The sequence below is a fragment of the Plecotus auritus genome (genome assembly GCF_963455305.1).
Source record: "Plecotus auritus genome assembly, chromosome: X".
Classification (NCBI taxonomy): Eukaryota; Metazoa; Chordata; class Mammalia; order Chiroptera; family Vespertilionidae; genus Plecotus; species Plecotus auritus.
The window spans coordinates 19,180,093-19,191,019 of NC_137784.1; the positions used below are offsets into that span (position 1 = coordinate 19,180,093).

General features: G+C 39.1%; 1 pseudogene across 1 annotated transcript; it reads right to left on the minus strand.

Annotated features, from left to right (window-relative positions):
* Positions 1-6,309: 6,309 nt before the first annotated feature.
* On the minus strand, positions 6,310-7,250 carry LOC308239881 (diamine acetyltransferase 1-like; annotated as a pseudogene). Its single transcript has 2 exons — positions 7,065-7,250; positions 6,310-6,784 (listed from the first exon to the last, which is right to left on the minus strand). The product of its transcript is annotated as a diamine acetyltransferase 1-like (transcript).
* Positions 7,251-10,927: the final 3,677 nt, after the last annotated feature.

Sequence of the window (10,927 nt, forward strand, 5' to 3'; positions counted from 1 at the left end):
GGAAATCACTGTTCTAGATTATAAGAGCAGTCTATAGCTGGCAGTAAAAGGGGGAACTCAGTACTACAACAGCAAGGCAAACAATTCTAACTGGCACCAATGAATTTGAAAGAAGACCATGACCTCCAGAGGAACACTACAGCCCCAGACAACATCTTTTTTAAAAAAATATATTTTATTGATTTTTTACAGAGAGGAAGGGAGAGGGATAGAGTTAGAAATATCAATGAGAGAGAAACATGGATCAGTTGCCTCCTGCACACCTCCTACTGGGGAAGTGCCTGCAACCCAGGTACATGCCCTTGACCGGAATCGAACCTGGGACCTTTCAGTCCGCAGGCCGACGCTCTATCCACTGAGCCAAACCGGTCAGGGCCCTAGACAACATCTTGATGGCAGTCTGATGAGTCTGTTAGCAGAGAACCCATCCATGCTATGCAGAGTCCTCTACAGAAGCTGTGAGAGAATAAATTTATGTTTTAAGCCACTAAGTTTGTGGAAATGTGTTATGCAGCAATATAAAACTAATATAATGCATGTATCATAAGTGTACAACTGAATGAATTTTCACCAAGTATAACCAGTATCTAGATCATAGCACAACAGCCCCCAAATCACCCTATGCTCCTTTCTAGTGACTGCCCAGCCACCATTTACCATTCCTCCACCTATGCCCACAGGAGTAGCAATTGCCCTGACTTTTCTTGATGTTGTTAGTCCTCATCTGAGGATATTTTTTTCCATTGATTTTAGAGAGAGTGGCAGGGAGGAAGGGGAGAGAGAGAGAATAATATCGAAGTGAGAGAGACACATCAATTGGTTGCCTCCCGCATGTGCCCCGACCAGGGCCTGGGATTAAACCTGTAAGCCAGGTACGTGCCCTTGACCGGGAAATCAAACCCACTACCTTCCAGTGTGTAGGCCAACTCTCTAACCACTGAGCATGCTGGCCAGAGCTGCCCTGACTTTTAATAGTTTAGGTTATTTTAATCTAAGTACTTATATACAAATAGAATCATGTATTATATGCTCTTTTGGCTTTGGTTTAACTCGATATTGTTGGTAAGTTTTATCTAAAGTGTTACATGGAGTTGTAGATACAGTAGAACAAGAGTTCTCAAACTTAATTTGTTCTGGAAGGCTGTTTGAGATGCAATTTGCTTGAAAACAAAATCATTTTTTTCCCATTAGAAATCATGTAAATTGAATTAATCTGTTTCAGGCCCACAACTGATTCCCTATTTTAACCTTGCTTATATATAGTGCATGTCTAATGTACTGTTTAGTCTATAAACAAACGCTTCTTTTCTTAAATTTATCAAACCACCCCCAAGTAGCCTTAAATTAATCACTTTCAGCACTGGTTCCAGGGATGTCTTTCAGGAGGTCAGTATACAGTATCTTTGCTTTTTCATATACCATCGCCTCTGAAATGCCCACTGCTTTTAGTTTATCCAAATCAACAACAATTTTTCAACCTCTTCACTTGCCTGTGATTGTTGTTTTGTGAGCACTGTCATAGCCTTTATGTTTTAAAATTGTGCTAATCATCGATTTCACCAGCAACAAAAGCATTCTCTCTTTTGTTTGTTGCCTGAGAGATGCTTTTTTATCATACTGAGATATCAGTATGAAAGGATTGTCAGGTCAAAACCTAAGTTTTGTTCAACAACCGAGACATTTTTTTCCATGAACTTGGTCAAGAACCAGAACGTTTGAGATGGGAGACATTTGAGAACTGAGGTTTGATTGTTCTTTATTCTCATTGGTGTATAATATTCTATTGTGTGAATAGACCGTAATTCACTTATTCATTTGACTTGTTGGTCATATGGGTAGTTTTCAGTACAGGCCCAACAGTGAAGCATTCTTACATATATCTTTTGGTATGCATGATATTTAGTTTTAAACTAAGAGAAATGAAATTATCAGTCAATCTAGAAAACTGGACAAAGAGATGTAATACTGGGAAAAGAGTATGTATTTTTTAGTCAGAACCCCCTGGATTTATGTTGTAGACTATATTCTAGATGTGATCTTGATCAAGTAACTTAATCTTCTTTACTCAGTTTCAACATTTCTAAACTACAGGGTATTAAAAACATAATCTCTGACTTCTCTTAAGGATTAGAATTTGTGCTGTCCAATACAGTGGCCACTAGATACATATAGCCACTTAAATTTAATGTAAATTCCTTAAATTACATTATATTTTAAATCAAGTTTGTCAGTCACACTAGCCATATTTCAAGTGCTAAATAACCATGTTATTGGATGTGAATGTATGTATATGAAATATTTAAGCCACATTGGCACTTTTTAATTGCTACTTGATAAATTATGGTCATGTTTGTTTGTTTTGTCCACTCAATCCCATCACAGTTTTTTTTATATTTTATTGATATTTCACAGAGAGGAAGGGAGAGGGATAGACAGCTAGAAACATCGATGAGAGAGAAACATGGATCAGCTGCCTCCTGCACACCTCCCACTGAGGATGTGCCCGCAACCAAGGTACATGCCCTTGACCGGAATCGAACCCGGGACCTTTCAGTCCGCAGGCCGACGCTCTATCCACTGAGCCAAACTGGTTTTGGCCCCATCACAGTTTTGAGGTATTCATTCTCCCACCATATAAATTTCTAATTTATTCTGGCATCCTCAGAAGTTTTCAATTATGGTCCTGAAAGTATTGTCAAATATTCTGTGCTTTTATTTTCCCTCACCTTTCTGTCTCCTTCTGGAAACAGAGACAGTGAGATCCATGTCAAGAGGGAGAGGCCACTGCTATGGCTTCCTTTGCCTCCTCCCCCTGCAGGGGTTCCTGGCAGTCTCATCATGCCTGACCACCATGGAGTGTGGCTATCCTTCAGACCCTAAAAAAAATCCTATCTCCAATGCTCATGACTAGTCATCCCTCTGTCACACTGTTTTCAGACATGTCCAGGTGTCTTGTCTACATCTCACAAAGTCCTATAAACAGCACTCTTTTTAGTTTCCACCTTGAAAACTGCATTTTCCTTGAAATTCTGGCACAGGATCTTTGGGGATGACAAGGATAATCTTGAGAATCATCAAGCTGTTCTCAAAATGCTTTCTCTTTGTAATGGATATTTATTTGCTTTAACTTATCTTTCTTATGGTTATTTGTATTTTATTTTGTGATTTTTCTTTTCAACAGCTATGGTAGTTATTATTATTGTTGTATTATTATTTTTCAATTTCTTTTATTGTTGAGAGTATTACAGATGTCCCCCATTTCCCTGCCCCTTCTCCCCCTTCACCCATCTCCCACTCCCCCTACCCCAGGCCTTCACCTGCCTATTGTCTGTATCTATGGGTTCTGCATATATGCTTATAAATACTTTGGGTAATCTCTTTCTACCCTCCTTCCCACCTTCCCTCTGAGATCTGTCAGTCTGTTTAATGCTTCCATATCTGTGGCCTTATCTTGTTCATCAATTTTGTTCCTTAGATTCCATATATAAGCGAGATCATGTGATATTTGTCTTTCTCTGACTGACCGGCTTATTTCGCTCAGCATAATACTCTCCAGGTCCCTCCATGCTGTGTCAAAGGGTAAGAGATCCTTCTTTTTTACAGCTGCATAGTGTTCCATGGTATAAATGTACCACAGCATTTTTATCTACTCATCTACTGATGGGCACTTGAGCTGCTTCCAGATCTTAGCTATCCTATATAATAAAAGACAAATTGTCCCCTTGACCTGGAGTTGGACCAGGGGGCGGGGCTGGCCGGCCAACTGCCTGTGGCCTCTCCCCCCAGCCAGCCCCAATTGGGGCGGGCTGGCTGGATTCCACCAGTACACAAATTCATGCACCAGGCCTCTAGTTTTAAATAATGCTGCTATGAACATAGGGGTGCATACATTCTTACTTACTGGTGATTCAGGATTCTTAGGATATATTTCTAGAAGTGGGATCACTGGGTCAAATGGCAGTTCCATATTTAATTTTTTGAGGAACCTCCATACTGCTTTCCAGGGTGGCTGCACCAGTCTGCATTCTCACCAGCAGTGTACTAGGGTTCTCTTTTCTCCACATCCTTGCCAGCACTTGTCATGGCCAACAGACATATGAAAAATTGCTCGTCACTAATCATCAGAGAGATGCAAATTAAAACCACAATGAGGTATCACCTCACACCTGTCAGAATGGCTACCATCAACAAGTCAGCAAATGACAAGTGCATTAGTATTTTTTATTAGTGATGATTATACCATGATAGGTGCTGTGGGAGTTAAAAGTGCCATGGCCTTTGTCATTTAGAACTTATACTATTGGAAAGGAGAGACAATCTAATTTCAAATCATTATAATCTGAGGTAGATAATTATGTTGCTGACAGTAAACATGTTTATCTCCATTTTCATTATACTTATAAGTTTCAAATGTTAAAATGACAGAAATCAGCAAACATCACCATCTGCTTTTATTTTGCCTCTTTATTTCTTTTTTTTTTTCCTCTTCAGAACTACTCATCTGTATAGGCAAGAAGCAACTGTACATGTGGTGTAATTTTAAGGAAAACTAAATATCTCATTTGCATTAATATTTCATTTCCCTCTAGGCTATCTGAAAGTATCAATTTCATATTGAGGTCATTTATATCCATAAGATTCTTATTAAAACATAAAAATATTCTTTGGGGGTGGGCAGGGAGAAGGTTGTTTTGATGATCCATTGGTACCTCCTGAACTCCAATAAATAGGGGGATTTCTCAGAAGGTTTAACAAAGAAAGTGAGGTATAGGGAAGGGATAGAGAAAGTTTAGGAAACATGGGTAGCATTGGACTTTCATGCCTGGAAGGTTAGCTGGGGACCTTTCAGGGGCCCAGAGTTGAAGAAGAGTTGGAGAGAGAGGATGAAGGAAGATACACGTATCTGGATGTGGTGACAGTGTAAGCCCATTGTTTGTGAAAATTCTCTACACTTTGTCTACACTCTTGTCATGGTCAGTTCTTGTCATATTTCTATACTGGTGCTTAGGCATCCTTAATTAAATGCCTCTGATTTGAAATCACAGGATAGCATGGGAAAGTTTTTTTTCCCCCCAAGAGCATGAAGTATTTTATACAAATGTGTCAGATCAAAGTTGGAAATCAATGTGGAACCACATGATCCATATTCATAGCACCAGAATCCATATTCCTGTGTAAGGATTATAAGATTGTACCGATATTCAGACAGCTTGCATGGGAAGAAAAAGACTTGCGAAGAGAGGAGAGATTGCTTAAGAAAGGGTTTATTGAGCAGTTCTTACTGAAATAAAAGAAAAGTTATTTAGGTGAAAGGAGATTTTAGAGCAGTCTTATAGCAGCTAGGAAGCTAGAGCCAAGACACTCCTAAAACATATCTCTTGAGATATCAAAATGTTGCAGCAACAACTCTAAAGTAACCAGTCACATACACAGTCAAGATAAAATATATACAAAAACCTTATATCACACTGGAGGCCCAATGCACGAAATTTGTGCAAGAGTAGGCCTTCCTTCCCCTGGCTGCCGACACTGGCTTCCCTCCAGCCGCCGGCAGGCACCTGAAACCTTGGCTTCCCTCTGGCCTCCAGCAGGCACCTGGAACCTGGGCTTCCCTCACACCCCGGCTTCATCTGACAGGTCATCCAGAAGGATGTCCGGAAGGATGTCCAGTCTAATTAGCATATTATTTTTTTATTATAGATATTAGAAGCCATTTGATTCTCTTCACTTCAATCCAAAAGATAATCTTTTTTTGTTTTTTGTTTTTTTGTTGTTGTTGTTAATCCTCACTGGAGGATATTTTTCCATTGAATTTTACAGAGAGTGGAAGGGAAGGAGAGAGACAGAGACATTAGTGAAGGAGACACATAGATTGGTTGCCTACTACACACATCCCTCTTGAGCATGCAACTGAGGCATGTACCCTTGACCTGAATCAAACTCGGGCCCTAGCTGCTTTGGCTCTATCCACTGAGCCAAACCAGTCAAGGCAATGGATGCACTTTTGTTTTTATTTATTTTTTATTTTAGAAATCAAAGGGTAGTTTATTACAAAAAAATCAAAACAGAAACTCTAAGTATCATTGTACACATTTAAATGACTCACAAGAATAAAATTTTCTCATATACTTTAAGATTACACCACCATATTGTGTTACCAAAAGATGTTCAAGGATAAATCTAACTCCAAACTACATTATCTTTAAAGTTGACCACATTTCAAACATGCAACAACGCCACTGGTAATAAAGCTTTGGAATGGGTGCTCATTCTCTAATTTCACTACAAACATGATAGAAAGAAGGTAAGTTGAGAATTTGCTCTAAAATACAATGGGAGGTATAGTGTACACCAGCACTCCTCACTCCTCCGCTGCCATTTTTAGCAAGTACTCCTTGTCGATCTTGAAGAGTCTCCATCCCTCCTCGCTGGACAGATCAGAGGCACCTCTTTTTTTGTAGAAGTTGATAGATGGTTTATTCCATTCTGCCACCAGGAAGTGCATGCTGCTACAGCGACATTTCATCACAACCTGGCTCAGAGTCTTCAGAATTTCTGATCCTATCCCAAAGCCTCTAAAATCACTCATTACAAAGAAGTCCTCAAGATATAAGAGTTTTCCAATCCATGGGTCATAAGTAATAAAATAGTACATGGCGAAACCAATAATGCTGTATCCTTTGGGAGTGCTCCCTGGATACTTCTGCCACCAGGCAGTAGTAGAAGGGATGCTCTCTGAAACCATCCTCCAGCAGATCTTTTTCAGTTATTATTATTTGTTCTTCTATGTATAATAATAAAAGCATAATATGCTAATTAGATAGGACAGTCGAACGACCTTCCGGACATCATTCCGGACATCCTTCCGAACAAAGCCGCAGTGGCAGGGGATGAGGCAGAGGTGGATAGGGGCGATGAGGCAGGCAGGCGAGCAGTTAGGGGCGATGAGGCAGGCAGGTGAGTAGTTAGGGGCGATCAGGCAGGCAGGCGAGTGATTAGGAGCCAGTGGTCTTGGATTGTGAGAGGGTTCAGGCCAGGCTGAGGGATTCCCCCCAACCCTGCACAAATTTCATGCACCGGGCCTCTGGTGTATTCCTATTTAGTCAGTTCCTTGATCAGGTGCAGGATGTCACTGCAGTTGGCAGCAGTGGCAGGGCGGATCACGAAGTTAGCCATTTTCGTCTTTTGCTTTTCTTCCCTTTGCGGACCAGGCCTCTGTACTTGAACAACAGGAGAAAGTGGTTCTTCATTCGTTTCCCGGGAGCGGCCTCTTCTCAGTCAGGCTGGCACCATGACCCGGGAAGCCTCGGTGAGCAAGTGAAAGACGTGACCAGAGCAGATGGGGAACTGCCTAACTGATGCACTTTGGACAGCTATGTATCATGTGCTAGTATGATCTCTAATCAGTTTATTATATTTCCCATATCATTGTAGAAAGTTTATTTTTAAACAGAAATAGCACATTGTAGTAACAATTATCAAGTGTTTACTGTGTACCAGGCACTATTTGAAATGCTTGAAATACATTAGCTCAATTGATCCTTGCAACAATGCTTTGAAGTTGGTAAAATACTATCTCAATTTTCTAGGTAAGAAAACTGAAGCATAGTTGTAAAAAGAAAATTAAATTTAAATTTAAAACCCACAAAATATGCTCAAGTGAACAAGAAACAGAGCTGAGACTTGAACCTAGGAACTGTAGTTTAGCTTTTGATTTCTAATTCCCAACCACTACCATACACTGTTTATTGAAGTCATATAATTACTTAACTAAGAATTACTGGTAGAATTTAGTCACAGAGTACCTTCAGTTTTCTCTCTGGTTGTCTCTCTATATTTACTGAGTATGAGCGATAGTTCTTTACCAGGCTAGGGTTAAAAATTCAAGGCCTGCCCCATGGCTTTTGTAGTCACACTAGTTCATAGGTCGAAGTTCAACTACTGAGCCACAGTGTCCCTCTTTTAAATGCTTAGGTCAGTGGTCGGCAAACTCATTTCTCAACAGAGCGGCAAACCGCGGCTCGCGAGCCGCATGTGGCTCGCAAGCCGTGGTTTGCTGACCACTGTACTAGTATATGAACCAAGCCAGGATCAGTAGACATGTAGATGACAACCCTAGATACATGAACCATAAAGTTATTATTGTATGTGGATGAGGGTTTTTTGATTGATATTCAGTATTATTGTGCCAATAGGTATCTCATAGAGGCATTCTCATGATTTCCTTTGGGGTTCCCTAATTATGGGAATATATCTCATATATTCATCAATGAGGAAAATCATAGGCATATCTAGGCTCCTGAGGTGCCCTTTTATTCTCCAGCCTCTAGACATCTGGAAACCCTTCCAGATTATTTATTCTATGACCTAACTAACATTTCAAGGGGCTTCACTGATCAAAATCCAAGAAAAACATATTTTTACTTTCTCTTGTTTATGGTTCACATCTGGGCCACAGGACATAGTCAAACAATTTTTACCCAAATAAGCACTTGGAATAAAATCTAATTGCTACACAAACAGCTCTCTCCTGCTGCTGGTATGAGTTAAATACCAGTTCCCAGTGTCCAGGGAATTTATAGGGACACGTACTAAGCTAATTGTGGCATCTCATTAAAGCTCCTCTCTTGACTTAGGATTTGGAAGCAACACCATACCCTTCTCCTTTGGGAGGGAAGGAATTCACAATACTATTCCTTCCAAATTAACCTCCTAAAAATATTACCAGATAAACTCTATGAAGCTACTATGATTCTATTTGAGGTTAGAAGGTATTCTGTCCTTCCCACTTTGGGCATAAGGTGGTCCCTAAGGTACCAGTTATCGCTGAAGAAAATGCTCTTCCAAAAAAAAAAAAAAAAAAAAAAAGGAAGGAAAAGGAAGGAATAAAATGCTCCTCCTAATCCTTCTCTAACAAAACCCACCATTTAATATTAATTGTAAGGTTAAGAAGACTAAAATTCCTCTGATGCTTCTCGGTTACTTTAACAGGCTCACATCTCAGTCTAATACGTAATTTTGTAATGTGTTTGAATCGACACTTCCATTTTGAAATATTATTATACTATTGAATGCATACAATATTTAAGGCTCTAGAAGGTAAGTACAAATCCTGCTTTTTTTGCAGCAATCATTGGATCAATAAAAGTAATCTTCACCTTGTCCATTGCCACTGAAGCCCTCCTCACTAACTGCTCCTCCTTACCACAGATGTCCTGAAGGCAAAAGTTTGCTTACATTATATAAATTTCTTCTTTCTCAGCATCTAACCCAAAACTAAGCACACACACTTACACTTTAAACAACATTTCCACACACACTCCTTACACAACATGTATACACATACACACACATATTCATGACCAAGGAATATAAACTAAAAAGAAATGTAAAGAGATAGATTTCAATGTACAGCATTTCTTCTGCACATATTGTCTGGTTTCTTTTATTTTCATATATATATATATATATATATATATATATATATATATATATATACATATATATATATATATGTGTATATATATATATATATATATATATATTGATTTCAGAGAGGAAGGGAGAAGGAGAGAGAGAGAGATAGAAACAACAATGATGAGAGAGAATCACTGATAGGCTGCCTCCTGCACGTCCCACACTGGGGATTGTGCCCCCAACCCAGGCATATGCCCTGACCTGGAATTGAACCATGGCATCCTGGTTCCTGAGTTGACGCTCAACCACTAAGCCATGCTGGCTGGGCTTTGTCTGGTTTCTTTTAGCCTATTTGGTTGTTCACTACCCAACTGCCTGATTTTTATGGTACACATACAGCATGAACCAATCTCACAAAAGCCTGAAATTAAACCTGCAATTTGGACGAGGCTGCGGATAGAGACATATCCTCTATTTCAGCCACAGAGAAAGCATCCACTTAAGGGAAAAGCACAATTTTCAATACGTAAAAAAAACATGTGCAGTTGGCATCAGAAACCCAAGATAAAAAGAAATAAACAAAATAAAAGCCAGGAAATTCCAATAAATAAGCATAGCACAATAGTGTGTAATTAAAAGCAAAGTAATACTCAGGGACCATGAGCAGGCAGGTGTTCAGCGTTATGGAAGTCTAGCAGCCAGGATAGAGTCCTCCTAATTAGGATGGTTGTTGGAGTACATAAACAAATTGCCAGAATCAAATGAAGCCCCAATATTGCAAAGATCAGAATATTTTATAGCTTATTAAAGAGGATGGCAATGAATTAATGAGCTACTATTCATTGAGTGCTTATTATATTTGAGCCCTGAACTTAATACTTTAAATTCATTTAATTCTTGAAATAGGGTTATTTAATTCTTTACAGAAAGTAGAAAAATAAAGTTTATTTAAATTTAAGCTACAGTTACATAATAAGGAGATATTAGATTCTCACTCCTCTTCCATAGTGTAGAGCTGATTATTGAGAAATGACTGCCTTGCTAGAGGCTACATTTTCCAGCATCATCTGTATCTAGCTAAGTGGCATGCAAGTGAAAGTGATCTGTTTCTCTTCTTTCTTATTTTCCACTTTCTGACTATAAGCAAATATCTGAGGCCCTAATCTACAATGGGGCCACCAGGTGGAAGAAATCTGGCCTTGTGCATCACCAGGTTGAAAGCCATCTTTGAACATTCATATTTCATCATTGTATGAGAAAAATTTATTGTATTAATCATTGAGTTTTGGGGCTTATCAGTTATGACATCTATCTTAACATATACAACTATAGTTCTCTTAATCACTGAGTCAATACTACCTTAATAAAAGAAAAGATGTTGAATGAGAACCTGCTTTGAGGGGTTGGAAAAACATAGTTAACACACTTGTAGACACAAGTTTACACATAGGCAGCACCATATATGTTTGGAATTCCTATAGTGATGATTATGATAATTTGGTAGCTTTAC